This window comes from Pituophis catenifer, unplaced genomic scaffold (assembly GCF_029215685.1).
Source record: "Pituophis catenifer annectens isolate HBS135680 unplaced genomic scaffold, rPitCat1.0.hap2 SCAF_4, whole genome shotgun sequence".
In the NCBI taxonomy this organism is placed as follows: domain Eukaryota; kingdom Metazoa; phylum Chordata; class Lepidosauria; order Squamata; family Colubridae; genus Pituophis; species Pituophis catenifer.
The window spans coordinates 59,664,189-59,685,045 of record NW_027256884.1 but is presented as its reverse complement, the minus strand read 5'-3'; positions in this window follow the sequence as shown (position 1 = coordinate 59,685,045).

Sequence of the window (20,857 nt, the reverse complement as noted above, 5' to 3'; positions counted from 1 at the left end):
GATGGCATGCCTACTTATTTTATGATGACAAAGTTGATAAAGTATTTAAAAGCCATATACTTAGAGACTCTTTGATGAGAGTTTGGAAGAAGCACCGATTCAAATGGGATTATAAAATACCGTTATGGCTGGATCTTGGTCATATTTTGTGGAATACAAATATAATGTCACTCGGGGGGGGTTTATACAAAGAGGTTCTTTTTACAGATGCGGGCAGATGGCAGCTGAAGACATTGCAGACACTGTTGGACGAAGGGATTAATCTAACTTGGTTACAATATAATCAATTACAATTGAGATGGAAAGAGGACCAAAAAATTGGTATTATGTTGCACGAGGAAGAATTGGTTAGACATATAAAAGAGAAAGGTCCAATGCATATCAAAAGGCTTTATAATGTTTTGTTAGAAAGGGATTCAGAAACTGAATTAGTTAAAGATTGTATGATTAAGTGGGCACAAAATTTTGAAGAACCAGTGATGTTGGAAACATGGGAAAAAATCTGGGTTCAGAATGTTAAATTTACAGTCGCAGAATTTGAGGGAAAATTTCTATAAAATGTTTTATAGATGGCATTTAGATCCCAAAAAGTTGTCATGTATGTACCCTAATGTTCAGCCAAAATGTTGGAGATGTGAATGTTTGGTGGACCTGTAGGAAAGTTAAGGCTTTTTGGATAAAAATTTGGTGGGTCATGCAGAATGTTTTGAAGAAAAAAATTCAATTCTCTCCACAATTGTTTTTATTGGGTATAGTTAAGGGTTTTACATTGGGTGAAACAAAACTGATATTGTATATGATAACAGCAGCAAGATTGTTGATAGGTAAATATTGGAAAAATGAAGCCTTGCCCACTATTGAGGAATGGACTTTGAAGATGGCCAGTTTTGCAGAGATGGCGAAGATTTCAGCATACTTAAAAGATTGTTCACAAGAGACTTATGAATGGGAATGGAAAAAGTGGATAGAATATGTTCAGAACAAATATCAAACTAGAAAGTATCAAATAGCTTTTATTTGAAAATAATGTATTAGAAATATTTTAATGTAATGAGGGTAAAAAGAAAAATTATAAAGGGGAGGGAGGGGTTCAAGTTTTTACACAAGTTTTATATTAAGGGTTTTTTTTTTATTTTTTTTACCAGATATGAGTATAATATAGGGAAGTCTGGGGGGAGGGGAGGGTTAGGGAGGGTTAGGGAGGTTGGGAAGTTTGGGGTGGGTGGTGGTGGGGGGAAAAGGGGTGTAAAACTTTTGCAATAAAAAAAAAGAATTATAGACCGATCTCCCACCTCAATACTGATTACAAAATTTATATGAGTATTATCGCGGGAAGACTAAAGGTAATTCTGAATAAGGTAATACATAGCGACCAAAATGGATTCCTTCCAGGGAGACAGATAAGAAACAACACAAGGACAGTTCTAGATGTGTTAGAATACTATGAGGAACACCCGGATAAAGAAATGGCACTAGTCTTCCTAGATGCTCAGAAGGCATTTGACAATCTGAACTGGGAGTTTATAAAGCAACAAATTAACAAAATGGGATTCGGACAAAATTTTGTGAACACAATAACCACGATTTATGAGAAACAAAGGGCCAATATCCTAGTGAACGGAGAACTAACAAAAACCTTCCAAATCAGCAAGGGAGTGAGACAGGGATGTCCTTATCACCACTCCTGTTTATTTTGGCTCTATAAGTACTGCTAAAAAGGATTAGAGAAAATAAGCAAATTAAGGTCTGAAAATTAGAAAGGAAACATAAAACCCAAGCATTCGCGGACGATGTGGCACTAATTATGGAGGAACCTGTGGAAACAGGCACCCAAATTTTGGAAGAACTTGGTAAGTATGGAGAGGTGTCAGGGTTCAAATTAAATAAATCTAAAACTAAAATGTTGACCAAAAACATGACCAAAGACCAGAAGAAAGTTTTGGAGGAATCAATGGGGATACAAGTTGTTAAGAAGGTTAAATATTTGGGAGTATGGATTTCAACAAAGTGTTCGGCCCTTAAAGAGGATAATTATGTACCCCTGGTCAAAAATATCAAACAAGACTTAGAGAAGTGGGAGAAGCTCCAGATATCCTTTTTAGGGAGGATTGCAGCAATCAAAATGAGTGTCCTACCCAAATTGCTGTATCTATTTCAAACTGCTCCAATCAAATTAGATAGGAAATTTTTCCGGGAATTTAATTCTATTATCAGGAAATTCATTTGGGGAGGGAAGAAACCAAAGATTGCAATTAGGAGCCTACAAGACAAAAAAGACAGGGGTGGTCTGGGACTTCCAATTTGGGAAATCTATCACAAAGCGGCAATCTTAGTTTGGTTAAAAGAATGGGCAACTCTGGTAAACAAAAGAATTTTGACATTGGAAGGGTGCAACCTCCAGAAGGGTTGGCATGCTTATCTCTGGGAAACAGGAAAAAGAACAAGAACATATTTCCATAAACATAAAATAAGGGACACATTAATGTCAACATGGGGAGAAATAAGACAAAAGCAATATACTAAAGTCCCCAGATGGCTATCTACGATGGAGGCGATAATATACCCCAATGTCCTGGAATTGGGCAAAACAGTAAAATATAAAGAGATATTAGATGGGGCAGGGAATCTCAAAACAATGGAACAATTGAAAGAACAGGGCACCCACATAGAATGGTGGACATATGCACAAATTAAATCACGATATAAAAAAGATAAAGAGCAATATGGCATAGAGATAGGCAGCAATGGGTTCGACAAGATATGGATGGGCATGGATAATAAACTATTGGCCAAATTATATAATTATTTGGTGGAGTACGACTTGATAGAGGAGGTGGTTAAGGACCCAATGCTAGCATGGACCAAAAATATTGGACAAACCATAAATCTGGATGAGTGGGACCAAACTTGGAACAACAATCTCAAAATGACCAGGGGAACAACTTATAAGGAAAACCAATATAAGATGATTTATAGGTGGCACTTAGCACCAGCCAGGATTGCCAAAATTTACCCAAATATGAGTCCAAACTGCTGGAAGTGTGGTCACCAGCAAGGTACATTTTATCACTGTTGGTGGACCTATCCACAAGCCAAAGAATTTTGGAGGATGATATGTAAATGGCTGTCGAAAATAATAGGAGACACTATTGAATTAGAACCAAAAATATTTCTCCTGGGAATCTTGAAGACAGAAATTGCAAGAAAGAAGAAGTATCTTATTGTACATATAATAACAGCAGCAAGAATTTCCTTCGCTCAACATTGGAAAGAGAAAAAATTACCACCCAAAGAACATGTAATTAGGAAAATAATGGAATGTGCCGAAATGAACAAACTGATGTTAGAAATTAATGATAGAGAGGAAATTGACTACTATAGCGTGTGGGATATGTGGTATGAGAGGTTAGAGAAAAGAAAATCGAAGTGAAGCTTGAGAGAGCTAAAGGTCAATCTGATGATTAATTAAATGGGTATATTGAAATGAGTTGTACTACAGGCAGTAGGAAATAAAATGGAGTAAGGATATAAGTTTATGTAAATAAAATGTAATAATACGTATTAAGGATGATATAAGTACGGGTAGTACTTTTTAAATTAAGATAATCAGGCAATACCATGTAAATAATAAGTAAATATTATGTATATGTATATGCATGTGTTTATCAACACCATGAAACCAGAAAGGTGGAATTGTATTACAATTTTCTAACAATAAAAACTTTTTTTAAAAAAAAATAAATAAAAAATAAAAAAGGGGAAACAAAATGGCCGCCGCATCCAGTGACTTCCTCAGCAATATTTTGGGGCCAAAAATACACAAAAGTCCTCCAGACAGTGCTTCCACCCCCCTCCTTACTACTTACAGCCTTGGAGGGTAGGTGGTGAAGGCACAAGGCAATAATGTTCACTCTGTTGAAGTCCACTGCCTTACTGGAGGCAACACATGGCTTGGCGCACCACAAAATGGCAGCCGCTCCTCAAGCCGCCCACTAGCTGAGATCCCCCAGCCTAATGCCCTGCAAGCAGAAGTGTCAAAAAAATAAAGTAAAGGGGTCCTCAGCCGAGGAAACTTCCTCCCACGGTGTTCTTCCTTCGGCACGCGCGCCCGATGGCAGCCACCACCAAATCGCACCGCCACTACTCTTCTAACTTCCTAAACTCTAAGTACACCGACAATAAGAAATAAAACCAAACAAAAAAAATATTTTTTTTAACAAGAAATAACTATCTATTAAATTTTTACACTAAATTTAAACCAGAGAGAACTCCAAATCCGTCCAAACGAACTCAGGACTGAGTTGAATCTGGGATCGTGTGCAAAGGAGGGCGTCTCTTTAAGATTGAACTCAGTACATAGAGCCAGAAGACAGAGTGATACCCATGCCTGGAGTCTCGAGTTCCTAGCTGGAAAATCAGTTCTTTTAAACTCTAAGACTCTGGTATCATTATGTTCTATTGCTTGTGTCTGAGTTATGTTGAATTGTAGTATGATACGGTCACTCTCACCCAAGTTTCCTGCAGTTTCAACTCCCTCTATCACTTCTCTGTTTGTAAGAATCAAGTCCAGTATGGCTGTCCCTCTAGTTCCCTCCTCCACTCCTTTTGGACAATAAAGTTGTCAGCTAGGTTGGTTAGGAACCTATTTGATTTCTCACTTGATGCAAAATTAGTCTTCCAATTGATGTCAGGGTAGTTGAAGTCCCCCATTACTATTGTAATGTGTTTCCTACATACATTTGTTAGTTAGTTAGCAAAAAGGACATCTATTTTTTCTGCTTGATTGGGTGGGCCATGATTATGTCATTCTTTTTTTTCCCCCTTTTATATTGACCCATGTGCATTCTAGGAGTTTTCATCTTGGTTTTGTGCATTTCTGTAGCAATATAGTGGTCCTTTACATACAATGCAATGCCACCTCCTCTTTTATGGAGTCTGGTTTTTTTGAACAGTTTGTATCAGGGGTGAAATCCAGTAGGTTCTGACAGGTTCTGGAGAACTGGTAGCAGAAATTTTAAGCAGTTCGGAGAACTGGTAGTGGAAATTTTGAGTAGTTCAGAGAACTGGCAAATACCCCCTCTGGCTGGCCCCAGAGTGGGGTGGGAATGGAGTTTTTGCAATATCCTTCCCCCAGGAGTGGGGAGGGAATGGAGATTTTGCAGTATCCTTCCCCTGCCATGCCCACCAAGCCACTCCCACCAAGCCACACCACGCCCACCAAGCCACACCCACAGAACTGGTAGTAAAAGAATTTGGATTTCACCACTGGTTTGTACCCTTTTATCCATATGTTCCAGTTTCATCCCACCAGGTTTCTGTTATTCCAACTATATCATATCTACCTTCATCTATTAATAGTTCAGGTTCACCCTGTTTGTTCCCCAGACTTTGTGCATTTGTATATAGCCACTTGAGATCTTTATGTCTGACTCTGGGTATGCTTTCTGTCTCCTATTTGGTGTTTGAGTTTGTCTTCCTTCCCATTCCTCCTTACTTCATTTTTTGACTTGCTTTCTAGGGGTTTTTGCTTGGAATTAGGTCCTGGAGTTCCTAGAGATTGGTCACCCTCCCCCCTCAATTTTAGTTTAAAGCCCTCCTGATAAGTTGAGCCAGTTGCTTTCCAAAAACATTCTTCCCAATCTTTGTGAGGTGCAGCCTATCCCTTGCCAGAAGCCCATGATGGAGATAGTACAGACCATGATCCAGGAATCCAAAGTTTTTTGGGTGACACCAACCTTTAGCCAGTGGTTCACTTCTAGAATTCTTTGTTCTCTTACCAGATGTTGTCCTTTCGTTGGCAGTACAGATGAAAAAAACTACTTGTGCACCTAAATCCTTGACTTTCTTACCTAACTGCTCATAATCACTCAATATTGTTTTCAAGTCCTTTTTTGTGTCATTCGTCCAGTGATGAAATCCAATTTTTTTTACTACCGATTCTATGGGTGTGGCTTGGCGGGCATGGTGTGGCTTGATGGCCGTGGTGGGCATGGTGTGGCTTGGTGGGCGTGGTGTGGCTTGGTGGGCATGGCAGGGGAAGGATATTGCAAAATGCCCATTCCCTCCCCACTCCTGGGGGAAGGATATTGCAAAATCTCCATTCCCACCCCACTCAGCCAGAAGTGGTATTTGCTGGTTCTCCAAACTACTCAAAATTTCCACTACCAGTTCTCCGAACTGCTCAAAATTTCCGCTACTAGTTCTCCTAAACTAGTATTCGTCCCTACAGGTAGTATTAGAAAAGGGTAGTAATCTTAGGATTTATTATTTTGGTTAGGTTCTCAGCCACATCTTTGATTTTAGCTCCAGGGAGACAACATACCTCTCTGGATTGACTGTCTGGTCTATAGACAGCTGGTTTTGTTCCCTTGAGAATTGAATCTCCTATCATCAACACTCACCTTTTTTCCCTAGGGAGCTTTGGAGTATTTTTCTATCTATCACAGAAGCATTTGATTGTGCTACTTTTTTAGGGACATTTGATGGTACTTCTTTTCTATATGTCCGCATGTTTTCTTCCAGGAAGAGTCTGTGAAATCGATTGCTTAGCACCAGTGGAGCTGCATCAGAGTAGGTTGGATTGGACATGGGTTTTATAATAAGTTTGTGTTTTTTTCTATGAGTGACATGTTTCCATCTGTCTTATTCTTCCTCTAAGGGGTCAATTCTTTTAGAAGTTGTTTGATCCTTATTATGTTCAATTTGGGCATATTCTTCTTGCAAGGTTTGGGGTTTCTCATTTTGTTGGTTGAGTTTCAGAATGGTAAGAGTTTCCTCTAAACCTTTTACTTTTTCTTCTAGTAGCTTCATTAGTTTACATTTGGTACATATATAGTTTGGGTATTCTATGGGTATAAGTGTATACATGGAACATGTTCTGCAGATCACAATAGAATCAGTTTCTTTTTCTATGAGTGGATTTTTAAAAAAAAAATTAAAATGAAAGTGTAGAAGGTTTTAACACAGATTTTAAAAGGGAAAAGTCTCCAATTTAGAAATTCTAATAGAGAAGTATTGCTATTTCCTGTGCTGCCACATAATTTTAAAGCTCTCACAGATGAAACCTACAATATGTCTGTTGCCATTAAATTTGTTTCCTAAGGGTGATGAGCTGTAGCCAGGTCATCAGGATGAGCTTCTCACAATAAGTCTTTCTAAAAAAAATTAAATTGTGGCTTCTGGTAATGATGTCATAGCAATAAGGAACAGGGTAAGGAGCTCTCCTAGATACCCATTACCTTTTTAGCATTTGGCGGCTTAATTTGGCCATTGCCGTTCGTGTTTAGATCACAAAAGAAGAGGGGATTGCAGGGTGACCGTGGGGTGGTGCGGACCCCTCAGGAAACCCTGAAATTTCCCCCCTGAGGTGCCAACGCTGAAAGAAGGCATCCATTATGGTGCCCCTAAGCTGTGAGTCTGCCACTATCTGAAGTCTATTATCATCATACTATAACCAAAAAGCAGCTGGTAGCTAATATTGAAGATTGAACTTTATTGTATTACTTCTATCTATATCAGAATGGACATTTGACCTATCAAGCCAGTGATCGGGAAATGGCAGGAAGGAGGAGGCTGAAGACAAAAGCAGAAAAACTAACCGATGATCACTGAGGGCTGCTGGTTCGGACGAGATTGCTGCTGGAGCTAGACAGTCTGAAGGTGATCGTGGAGCTGCTGTTGGATTTATTGGATTTTTTATTTGCTACTTGCTTATTCGAATTGTCCCAGACTGAGCTGAGTTGAGTGGTGGAAGAGGACTACAGTGATTCAGCTATATGATCTAAGTCTCCATTAGAGTGATCGGGAGGGAAAGGGAAAGAGGAAGTTGATAGACTGAGTATTCCTAGTGGAGTCATAATATATAAAAGACTTGAACACCATCTGGTGGCTGATACTGGAACTGCACTTTGACTGCTTTTTTTGGGGGGGGGGACTCTTCCTCTCCCTCCAACCTGTTTCCTTTCTCAAGCTTTAAAGATTGAAGTTGAATAAGTTTCAAGATTATTAGCTATAAATTACTTAAATTGTTTTTTTTGCTAAATAGCCTAATTGATATTGAATCAAAGCCTCTAGATTCATCAAGTGTTCTAAATTCTGGATGGGGAGAAACAGGCTTCGACTCAACCCTTCCAAGACCGAGTGGCTGTGGCTGCCGGCGTACCGGTATAGCCAGCTGGCGCCATCGCTGGTTATTGGGGGCGAATCATTGGCCCCCACGGAACGGGCTCACAACTTGGGCGTCCTCCTGGATGCACAGCTGTCTTTAGAAGAGCATATGAAAGCCGTGGCCAGGGAGGCTTTCTATCAGGTTCGTCTGATATGCCAGTTGCTCCCTTTTCTGGATCAGGACTCCCTATGCACAGTCACTCAAGCACTCGTCACTTCTCATCTGGACTATTGTAACGCTCTCTACATAGGGCTCCCCTTGGGGTGCACCCAGAGGCTCCAACTGGTGCAGAATGCGGCCACGCGGGGGATTATTGGAGTGACGGGGTGCTCTGACGTGACTCCTCTCCTGCACGAGCTGCATTGGCTTCCGGTGGACTTCCAGGTGTGCTTCAAGGTGTTGGTGATCACCTTTAAAGCGCTCCATGGCTTAGGGCCAGGGTACTTACGGGACCGTCTTCTGCCACCAATTGCCTCTCACCAGCCAGTTCGCTCCCACAGAGAGGGCCTCCTCAGGGTGCCGTCGGCCAGACAATGTCAGCTGGTGACCCCCAGGGGGAGAGCCTTCTCTGTGGTGGCACCTACCCTCTGGAACAATCTACCCCCAGAGATACGAGTGATCCCAGACCTCCGGACTTTTCGTTGGGCCCTAAAACCTACTTCTTTCAGTTAGCCGGGCTGTCCTGATTTTATGATGGGTTTTTAAAATTTGAAATTGGTTTTAAATTGAAATGTTTTAAATTATGGGCCAAATTATTTAATTATTTTAAATCCATTTTAACTTTTGTGTATAAAGTGTTTTACTTTGGCTGTTCACCGCCCTGAGTCCGAAAGGAGAAGGGCGGTATAGAAATCTGAAAAAATAAATAAATAATAAATTAATCAGTTGTTGGTTGATTGATATATTTATACATAACTAAGATTGGATCGATTATTTGTTTATCTTGTTGAACCCCTTTAATTAGAATAAGACTAGGGTAAAGATATATGTTGTATGTTAGAGTGGAGCAACCTTTTTTTGTCCAACAAAGATGGCTACAACCACAATTGGTTGTGTGTCTTCTTCTTGGTAGAAGAAGAACACTCACAGTACCATCAATATCATCTCCAGTTACAATCTCCCCAAAGGCACATAAATCATTGGAAGATATGACATCAATCGCATCAGTAGGGAAAGCTTCAAATACAACTGGAATACCCTCAAATCTCCATGATATTCTCAAAACACTACAAGATACAATGACGACAATGGTAAAAAACCAAGAATCAACGACTGAAGGAATAGATGAATTGAAATCAGATGTAACAGTGGTGAGGGACGAGTTAAGTCAAATGAATGTCAAAATGGAAGAGATGAACTCGACAATGGTGTCACATGGGAAGCAGATTGTGGAAATGGAGACTAAAGTGGGGAAAGTGGAGGAGAAGGTGATGCGACTGGAAACAAGACAATCTAGAGTAAATAGGAAGTTGGAAGACAAATTAATATTTATGGAAATGGATAGGGCAGCCTTCTATATATGGTTTCAGAATATCTTGGAGGACAAAGATGAGAACTTGGACCAAATTATGACGGATATGGTGGCAGAGATTACAGGGAGAGACAGAGAAGAAGTATATCGATATATAGATGAAACTTTCTGAGTATATACCAGTTATGCTAGATGTCATAATTTACCGAAAGAAGTCCATGTACGATGCACCAAGAAGACTTTATGTGATGAAGTACTACAAAAAGCAAGAGATCAAAAAATAACGTATAAAGGACGAGAAATAATTATATTACGTCAATTACCAAAATGGGTAAGAGAAATAAGGAAAAATTATGAATTTCTTACGAGGAGGCTTCAGAAGACTGGGATTCATTATAAATGGCTATTACCAGATGGGCTGATTATAAGATGGCAAGATAAGCGGATACATATAGAAGATCTAGGAATTTTTTGATGTGCACTTTAAAGCTGATAAGCAAGAGAGCGGGGAAGAGGTAGAAAGTGAAAGTCAAGAAGAGATGCTTGAAACGGAAGTGATAAAGGAGCAGAAGGATTTAAGAGAACAAGAAGAAGACCAATTTACTGGGGGCTCGGGATCCCAGATGGTGACGAGACAGAAAAAGAAACAGATTGAAAGAACCAAATAAACAAACTGGCAGGAGACGGACTTAGGTTAATATCAATTAATATTAATGGATTAAACCTGCCGAAAAAAAGGAAGAAAATACAAATGAAGTTACAGCGGGGGAGATATCAAATAATAAGGTTGCAGGAAGTACATATCAAAAAAGGTTACCAGAAGTTACTCATATGTCCCAAATTAGGTGATTTATTTGTATCCTTGGCTGACCAAAAAAAGAGGAGTTGCGATATATATACAGAAACATTTGGAACCCAAAAACATCTTTGCTGATGAAGAGGGAAGATTCTTGCTGGTGGAAATTAAAATATGCCAAAGAAAGGTTTTACTAGGAAATATATATGCCTCTAAGTGTAACCAGAGAAATTTTTATAACATGATTTATAACAAACTAAATGAATTGGAGTATGAACATGTTTGCTTAATGGGCGACTTCAATGCGGTTATAGATGTCACTAAAGATTATGCCAGGGGGGTGGATATGGGGAATAGGAAAGGGGTAAGGAAGACACTGCCGTTGATATGTGACCAAATTCGGGATGAATTAGGACTAGAAGATGCTTGGAGAGTTGCACATCCAAGAGAGGCTCAATTCACGTATTTCTTCCCTAGACATAAGACATGGTCCAGGATAGATATGATTTGGGCTACTCCAGAAATATTAAGATTGGCTGTAGAAATAGAAATTGGACCAAATGAATGGGCGGACCACAATCTGGTGACAGTAAGTTGGAATGAAAGAAAGTGTAGGGGAAGATGGACAATGAGGACAGATCTGGTAAGGGAGGAGGACTTTGTCACAGGATTGAAAAAAGAACTAAAGCTTTTTTACGAAGAAAATAGACGAGAGGATACCTCACTACAAAATACCTGGGATACTATGAAAGTGGTTATAAGAGAATATTCAATAAAAATTTCAGCGCATAAATAGAAATTAGAAAGAAAGAAGAGGGGCAAAATTTTAGAAGAATTGGAAAAGGAAGAGAGGGCATTACAAGTAGACCCGAGAAATGAGAAGATAAAAGAGAGAAAAGAGCTTCTTAAACATAAATTATTATTACTGGATCAAGAGGAATTGGCGAACAAACTTAAGCGGGGGAGGCAACATTTTTTTGAACATGTTAATAAAGCAGGTAAATGGCTCTCGTATAGGTTAAGAAAAGAAACAGAAGCAAAGAGAATTGATGCCTTACAAGATGGTGAGGGAAATCTCGTGGGGAATGTGGAAGGGAAAAAGAGGGTGATTACAAATTTTTTTGAGAAATTATATCAAAAAAGAGGGAATACAGGAGATGCAAATAAGGGCATACCTTGAAAACTTAAAATTAGCTAAAACCCCACAAAATATGAAGGATATTCTTAATTCAGAGATTAGGGAAGGAGAAATTGAAACTGTTATTAAGAAGCAGAAATGTGGCAAATCACCGGGACCGGATGGATTGCCAGTTGAATTATATAAAGAGATATATGATATACTATTGCCAAATATGAAAGACCTATTTAATGAAGTTCTAACTAAAGGTATAGTTCCCAGGTCATGGATGGAAGCTTACATCACGTTGCTCCGGAAGCCTGATTCTGATCAACACAGATTAAAAACTATAGACCCATCTCCTTACTAAATTCGGACTACAAAATATTTACATCAATATTAGCGGAAAGATTAAAGGTTTTTTTAAACGAATACATCCACCAAGATCAAAACGGCTTTTTGCCATATAGATACTTATGAGACAACGTTAGAACCATCATGGATACACTGGAATATTATGAAACACATACAGACAAAGAAATGGTTCTAATGTTCCTCGATGCGCAAAAGGCATTTGATTGGGTTAATTGGGACTTTATTTTATTACAAATTGAGGAGATGGATTTTGGATCTAGCTTTACACAAGCTATCCAGGCACTTTATACGGCGCAATATGCAAGAGTATTAATTGAAGGTGAAACAACAAAGGAGATACAAAAACGTAGGGGAACTAGGCAAGGATGCCACTGTCCCCGCTATTATTTATTTTGACTCTGGAACCTTTACTAAATCAAATCAGACAAAACAAAGAAATAAAAGGACTTAATGATAGGAAAGAGGAGTTTAAAATACAAGCGTTTGAAGATGATCTCGTCTTTATATTGGAGGAGCCAATGACCTTGAAGCCAAATTTGTTAAGAAGTATTCAGGAATTCGGCACAGTAGTGGGTCTACAAATTAACAGGGACAAAACCAAACTACTTGTTAAAAATCTTAAGGGGACACGGAAATTGGAGATAAAGAATGTGATGGGAATACAAATAGCTAAAAAGGTAAAATACTTGGGCATATGGCTGACCCCAAAATGCTCCTCGATAAAAAAGAATAATTATGATAAACTCATCTTGCAAATGGAACAGGATTTAGATCAGTGGAGGAAAGTACAGCTATCCCTGTTAGGAAGAGTGGCAGTGATAAAGGCACACGTGCTGCCAAAACGGATATATCTTTTCCAAACGGCCCCGGCAAGATTAGAGAAAAGTTTCTTTAGAAAAATGGATCAGATAATTGGAAAATTCATATGGCAAGGAAAAAAGCCACGTATTAAAAGGAAAATGATGCAGGAGCATAAAACAAGGGGAGGCTTAGGACTCCCCAACTGGGAGCAGTACTATCAAGCTTCTTGCCTGGTTTGGGTAAAAGATTGGATAATATTGAAGAGGAAGTGTATATTAAAAATTGAAGGGTATAATCTACAGCAGGGGTGGCATTATTTTCTCTGGCCAATCAAAGCAGGACAGCATAAAATATTTTACAAATCACTATGTAAGGGGATGTCTGATTAAGGTATGGAATAAGATCAAAGGAATGATGTATAGTAAGATTCCATATTGGTTTGTGACCCTGGAAGCGACTATATACCCACCTCTATACAACTTGGATAAACCTGTGATATACAGGGAATTGTTGGATGGTGGGGGAAATCTTAGATTTAAAGCGGAACTTCAAATACGGGGAATCAATTTGGACTGGTGAGCATATGCACAAATTCAAGCAAGATATCAAAAAGATAAAGCCAATGGGGGGGGGGGTTCACTTCACCACAAGAGTTCGATAAGGCCCTTCTGGAAAGTGATAAGAAATGTATCATTAAGGTATATAACCTCCTCCTGTCCCGATTTGTAGCTGAGGAAATAGTTAAAGACTCGATGATAGCCTGGGGGAGGAATTTCGGATATTCATTAGATCTGGAAAAATTACAACAATTATGGAATAGAAATGTGAAAATGACGATGGCAGTGTCTTTCAAAGAAATATATATTTAAAATGTTATATAGATGGCATATACCACCAGCAAGAACTGTAAAGATGTTCCCTGGAACCTCAGCAGAATGTTGGAAATGTGGGTCAGCCAGGGATACATTTTACCACCAATGGTGGACATGTCTACAAGCCCAAAACAATTGGAGTAAGATAAAAGTTTGGCTCATGGAGATTACAGGAGTCAGTTTTCATTTTGTGGTGTGCAGAATGTGATAGATTAACATATATACTTAAAGATAGACAAGAATCAATTTTCAATCAAAGCTGGGATAAATGGTACCAATGGATAGAAGTAAAAATGTCATGACGTAGATGTTAGGGAAGCATGTAGCATAGATATGTAAATAGCAAGTTAAATATAAACAAGGGAATATGAGATTTAAGAAGATTAACAAATGCAAGATGCAGTATGATAAACCAAATTGAAGCTGTAGTATGATGATATATAATGTTATTTAGAAACTGTATATATATGGGGTCTGAATCAAGCTCAGTCGTATGTATGTGATTATGTTTCGTTATAGTCTTTATTCTGTTTTATGTTTCTAATTTCTAATAAAATTTTATTGAAAAAAATAAAAAAAATAAAATTAAAATAAGCACAGCTAAAATGAATTTTTCACAATGTAACAAATATATATATGTTTTCTGAGGTTTTTGCGGGTATTTGTATATAGGTCTTTGGTTACTCGGGTTTTCTCCCGTGTAAAATTGGAAGTGTCTTGGCGATGTTTCGACGAAGTCTCATTCGTCATCTTCAGGCTGGTGTTTTTGGCTTCGTGCTTCTAGGAGCAATGTGAGATCGCAGCTGTTTCTTCCTTTTAACTGCTAGTGGGGGTGTGAACTGATTGGGTGGGAGCTTGGCTGTGTTCTGATTGGGTGGAGGTGTGTTCTGATTGGTTGGGGGTTTGGCTGTGCTCTGATTGGATGGGGGGTTGGCTGTGCTCTGATTGGATGGGGGTGTGTTCTGTTTAGGTGGGGGCTTGGTTGTGCTCGTGTCAGTCTGAGTTGCAGGGGGATTTGAGCTGGTGAGTTGCATTGCTGTTGTTTGGCTTCGCATTCTTGGTCATGCCACATCTTCATGGTGGGTGTCAGTTTGCTTCATGTATGGATTGGAGGGATTTAAAGTGGCTAATGATGCAGCTGTGGTCTGGCTTCTGGTTTGTGGCCGTGCTTCATCGGTGTGGGTTTGCTTTTTGCGTGGATGTGTGGTGGTGACATTCTGTGTGGTTTTCGTGAGTGTGGGTCTGGTGTCATTCTTTGTGTTAGGGACTCGTTTGTCAATGAGGGCGAGTTTCCAAATGGCTGGTAGGTGGGAGGTATCATCTTGTTTATTCATGCTGTGTGGGCGTTTTTCTATCTCGATGGCTTCTCTGATTATTCTGTTGTTAAAGTGTTCAGTTTTGGCGATAGTTCTAGTCTTTTTAAAGTCAATATCATGTCCTGTGGCTTTAAGGTGTTGGACCAGGGAAGAAGTTGGTTCCTCTTTTCTGACTGAGTTCTTGTGTTCTTCAATGTGTGCACTTATTCTTCTGTTGGTTTGTCCGATGTATGTGGTGGGGCAGGCGGTGCATGGGATTTCATATACTCCTTGATTTTCTAACTCAATTTTGTCTTTGGGGTTTCTTAGGATGGTGGATATTTTTTGGTTTGGTTTGAGAGAGTGATCTGACCATGACAAGGACTCGGTGACTATATCCCCTATCTCAAGATCACTCAACCACTGTCCAGAGACAAAAACCAGGTCCAGCGTGTTTCCTCCCATGTGGGTAGGGCCATGAATTAGCTGGGTCAGGTCCATAGCTGTCATGGAAGCCATGAACTCCTGAGCCACCTCAGACGTCTCACCCACAGACGACAGGTTGAAATCCCCCATGACCATAAGTCTAGGGATATCAACCGCCACCGTGGCGATGACGTTGAGTAGCTCAGGCAGGGCTGCTGTCACGTGGCAGGGAGCCAGGTATGTGATCAGCACACCCATCTGAACCCCATGACCCCACTTCACAAGGAGGGACTCACAGCCAGCCGTCTGAGGGACAGTGACCTCCCTCGGTCTAAGACCTTCTTTAATGATAACTGCTACCCCCCTCCCCTCCCCTGTGACCTTGGCTGATGAAATGCATGGAAACCTGGTGGGCACATTTCTATGAGGGGGACCCCCCACGCTGGGCCCAACCAGGTCTCCGTAATACCTGCCAGGTCCGCTCCCCCCTCCTGAACAAGATCACAGATGAGGGGAGCCTTATTTACTACAGACCTGGCATTGCACAGCATCAGCCGAAGGCCTGGGCCCTGAGGAACTGAGCAACCTGGGGAACGGGTGGAGCCCTGGGGGCTGGAGTGCGCTACCGCTCATAGACAGCGAGCGTGTGCTCCCCTAACATGATATGGCCCCCTGCTCCCACCATATCTGCCCCTCCCACTCACAGGATTGATGTTAGAAACACTATCTGGATAAGCTCTGACCCCCCCTCAACCCCGGGCCCCCCACCTCCCACACCGCACTACATAGCCAGACCCTTCCCTTAGTGGTTTTTCCCCCATACCCACAACCCAATTTCTAATCCAACCCTCCCCCCTCCCGGAGCCCCTTAAAAGATTAACTAAAAATTTAGATAAAAAGCCCCTCAACCCCCTCTTTGCGGCATGCCACCTCTCTGGATTCCAAAACCCATCATCGAGGTAGGCCCTTGATAACGTGGAGGGCCAGGCCTGCGAGAGGGGGGAGTCTCACAGCGCAAGAAGTTCAACAGTCAAGTACATTCACAAACGGAATCTAAATCTGCTTTTTACTTGTTCATGGTCTCTGTTTCACTTTTTATGAGGTTTTATGAGGTTTGCTGTTTTTTTAAATCTCACAATTGGCATCTGATCGGGACTTGAAGACTTCCATCTGGAGGGGGATTACCGCGGACTGGGGGTACCAACGCTGATTTTAGCATTCTGGGAAGGGTAATTCTTTTCCAGAGGGACTGCTCTTCTTTAACCTGATGTGATGGGGTCCTGAACAACTGAGCAGGGAAGTCTGAGCCGTGAGAGACCAGGAACACAGTGCACTGACCCAGAGTGAGTATAAGTATGGAGTGCTTATAGGGTGTCTCACTAGGGTGGTCTGACTCCTTGAATGTCTGGTACTGTGTGCATGTTGAGATGCATTAGACGTGATTAGTACTCATGTTGAATGAACTAACCTGAGTTTTCCTCTGTGGTTCCATTTTCTGGGCGACTGGAGTGGCCAGAGGCTAAGCATGTTGAATGGATTTTTTAAGGGAAAAGGAGTTCAAAGAGGGAAGTATCGGCTTTAGCTATAAATAGATAAGTAACTATGGGGCCCCGACATGGAATATTTTTTAAGGATCCTGAGAAATTTACTGAAGGAAACATAAGGAAACACCTTCTGTGTCCCTCCTATCCCCTTTACTATGTTGATGGAGGGAAGTTTGATTAAGTTCATATACTGCACAGGATAATAAGGTAATTATAATTATTGTTTGAAGAGATAGAACATCCCCAGGGCAGAAACAGGTAGTCCAGTGCTTAAGGGAATGGAATAATAGGGATTATTACTTTAAGTAGGAGTGAGAAGCTCACTAAAACAATTAGGAAAAGAAATAATTAGAGGTTGGGAGGCCCCTTCATCCAGTGGGAAGATTCAGATGTTAAGGCTGACCAAGGATGATTTTGCTTTATGCTGTTATGGGTGGAAAGAGTAGAAATACTGCAGTGGTAAACAGATCTTTATCATTCTTGAAAGAGGCAAAAACTCTGAAAGAATTAGGGTAAAGAAGAAAAGGTTTATTGTTCTTCCTACTTGAGGTTAAATGGGAATAATTTGTCTTTGATTAATGTGATGTGATTTCTGTTAACCATTCTTGGATGCATATTTATACTTGAAGTTATAGTGATATGTGTGTGCCAGCAAATTAAGTAAACTTCTTGGCTTGAGCTTGGAGCTGTGAGAAACAGGTGGTGGTTAGGGCCCAAAATCATATTTTTGATTAGAAACCACGTCCTAAGGGTTCCCACTGCTTGAAGAATAAGCTACAAGATGTCAAGGATGGAAACAAAATGGGAATTTGAAGGGATAAAACCTTCCCAGGTTTTATTCCAGGTCTGCAAATGTTGTTTAATGGTATGCGTGAAGGCGTCTGTGTGTAATAAAAAGTTGTTTAGGCAATAGAGCTTATTGGCTTGAAAAAATAATAATAATAAAGCTCCCTGAAATAATTATACTGACCAGTTGGCAGGAAGAAAGCATGTGTGTATGTTAGTGTACACTAAAAAGTCTGATTGCAGTACAAATGTGAGTGTGCGTGGGAAGCCCTCACACAGGAGTGATAAGGTGATCTTGACACTTGTGAATACCTGTGCACTGAACACCCCCAGAGAGATCTCCTTTTGTATAAAGAAACAGTAAGTGGCAAGGGTTTGTTGTTGTTGTTGTTGTTGTTGTTGTTGTTGTTGTTGTTGTTGTTGTTGTTGTTGTTGTTAAGGTAATAGCAAGTATTTGAATGTAATAGCAAGTGTTCAAATGAGAAAGAGAAATGAGAGAGATCCCACGGAGAAGTGGGAGAATTAGAAAGAGGTATTTGCGATATTGAATGGAGAAAGGAGAAGTATTTTTCCTCCCTGTATTTCCCCTTTCTTTTTGTCTTGGAAGAGAGAAGTAGGAAAGTTGGGGGGGGGGAGGTGCGGTTTGTTTTCCCTTTTACACATTTTTTTTTTCCTTTGCCGAGTCTGTCTGAAAGGGAGAGAGGTGGGGCGAATTTGGGGCAAATAATTTTATTCTTTTTGTGAAATGTTTGAGGTGTTTAAATAAACTTATACAATAGAGAAGTGACATTAAAGTTTGAAACAAATATTTTTTGGAGTAGAGACCCAGAATACCTCTTTTAGGTGTTTTTTAAAACTTTTTGAAGGTGTTTTTTTAATCATCCTCTTTTATGTCTTTATATCTGTACATTTTGAATGCTAAGGAGTTAAGGAGATTTCTAGGATAGCCTGGAAATTGAATAGTCTGGTGAATAGTTAACTATGTTATTTTAGCTTAGTGTTGCCCAGATAAGCGGATGGATTTTGAGGATTTAAACCCAGAAGTGGGAAGGAAAAACTAGTAGGTATATTTCTTTAAAATGCTAGATCCTACCCTAATGGATGTTCCCTTGAGGGAAGAATTACTTACTAGTAGAAAGTAGAGATGGACTTTTGGTTTGGCTAGCTAGGATGTTACCTGTAAGTTAGTCTGTACAGACTTGTGAATTAAGTCAAGCTTTGCATTTCTCTGAAGCTTGTGGCAATAGTTTAGCTGACTTGTGATAGAGTTGTGTTTCCCATGAAGTGGGTAGAGTTAAGTATTTATTGATGGTACCTGTATGAGAAATCGCTGGAAGAAAAGCCATGGGAAGTTGTTTGGAAGGAAGGTGATGAAGATAGGTTTGAGGAGTTGAAGAAAGCAATGATACAGGCTCCAGTGTTGAGCTTGCCTGATTTAAGGAATCTCTTCCACTTGTTTGTAGCAGTGGAAGATGGCATAGCCAAAGGAGTGTTGGCTCACATATGGGCTGGGAAGAAGAGGCCTGTAATATTTTTGTCAAAAAAAAATATTTCTGGGGCGGAACCGACTAGGTGGTTCCGCCCCAGGCGCCTGATGGATCCGGATAGATTCCAGAGGGAGCTTGGGCCATTTCCTGAAACTCTGGTTCATGATGTGACTGAAGAACTGGTGGCCACCTGGGATAGGACGGCCGCCGGGGCTTTGGATAGAGTCGTGCCTTTGTGGCCTCTGACCCAGCGCCGAACCTGCCCAGCTCCTTGGTTCTCCGAGGAGCTGAGGGAGATGAAGCACCAGAAAAGACGCCTAGAGAGTGGTTGGAGGGCCAGTCGTTCCGAATCCGACCGAACACTAATTAGGTCCCATATTAAGACCTATTTAGTGGTGATAAAAGCGGCAAAGTGTAATTACTTTTCCGCTCTTATTGCATCGGCAGATAATCGCCCAGCTGCCTTGTTTAGAGTGACCCGCTCCCTCCTACATCAGGGAGCGTGGGAGGACCCCTTGCAAGGGCAGGCTGAGGAATTTGCATAGTATCTGCACAATAAAGTCGCTCAAATTTGGGAAGGCTTGGACTCTGACTGGGTAGATTCCAGCGGGGTGTCTGAGGCGGGTCTTGAGAATGTTATCTGGGACAAGTTCGATCCTGTGACTCCTGAGGACATGGACAGGATTCTGGGGAGGTTAAATGCAACCACATGTTTATTGGACCCATGTCCCTCCTGGCTGGTACTGGCTACCAGGGAGATTACGCGAGGCTGGCTCCAGAGGATTATAAACGCGTCTCTGGGGGAGGGTTTCTTGCCGTCTGCCTTGAAAGAGGCGGTGGTGAGGCCCCTTCTCAAGAAGCCTTCTCTGGACCCGGCTGTTTTGGCAAATTACTGTCCTGTCTCCAACCTTCGCTTTATTGCGAAGGTTGTTGAGAGTGTGGTTGCGCAACAGCTCCCGTAGTACCTGGATGAAACCGTCTATCTAGATCCATGCCAGTCCGGCTTCAGGCCTGGGTACAGCACGGAAACGACATTGGTCGTGTTGGTTGATGATCTCTGGAGGGCTCGGTACAGGGGTTGCTCCTCTGTTCTGGTCCTATTAGACCTCTCAGCGGCTTTTGATACCATTGACCATGGTATCATGCTGCACCGGCTGGAGGGATTGGGGGTGGGAGACACCATCTTGCGGTGGTTCTCCTCCTATCTCTCTGACCAGTTGCAGTCTGTGTTGGCAGGGAGGCAGAGGTTGACCTCGAGGCACCTTGTTTGTGGGGTGCCGCAAGGGTTGGTCCTCTCGCCACTCCTGTTCAACATTTATGTGAAGCCGCTGGGTGAGATCATCCGTGGATTTGGGGTGCGGTGTCATCTGTACGCTGATGATACTCAGCTGTACATCTCCACCCAAACCACCCCAATGATGCCCTTGAAGTGATGTCCCAGTGTCTGGAGGCCGTGCGGGTCTGGATGGAGAGGAACAGGCTTCGACTCAACCCTTCCAAGACCGAGTGGCTGTGGATGCCGGCACCCCGATATAGCCAGCTAGTGCCATCGCTGGCTATTGGGGGCAAGTCATTGACCCCCACAGAGGGGGCTCGCAACTTGGGCGTCCTCCTGGACACACGGCTGTCTTTAGAAGAGCATATGACAGCCATGGCCAGGGGGGCTTTTTATCAGGTTAGCCTGATACGCCAGTTGCGCCCCTTTCTGGATTGGGATTCC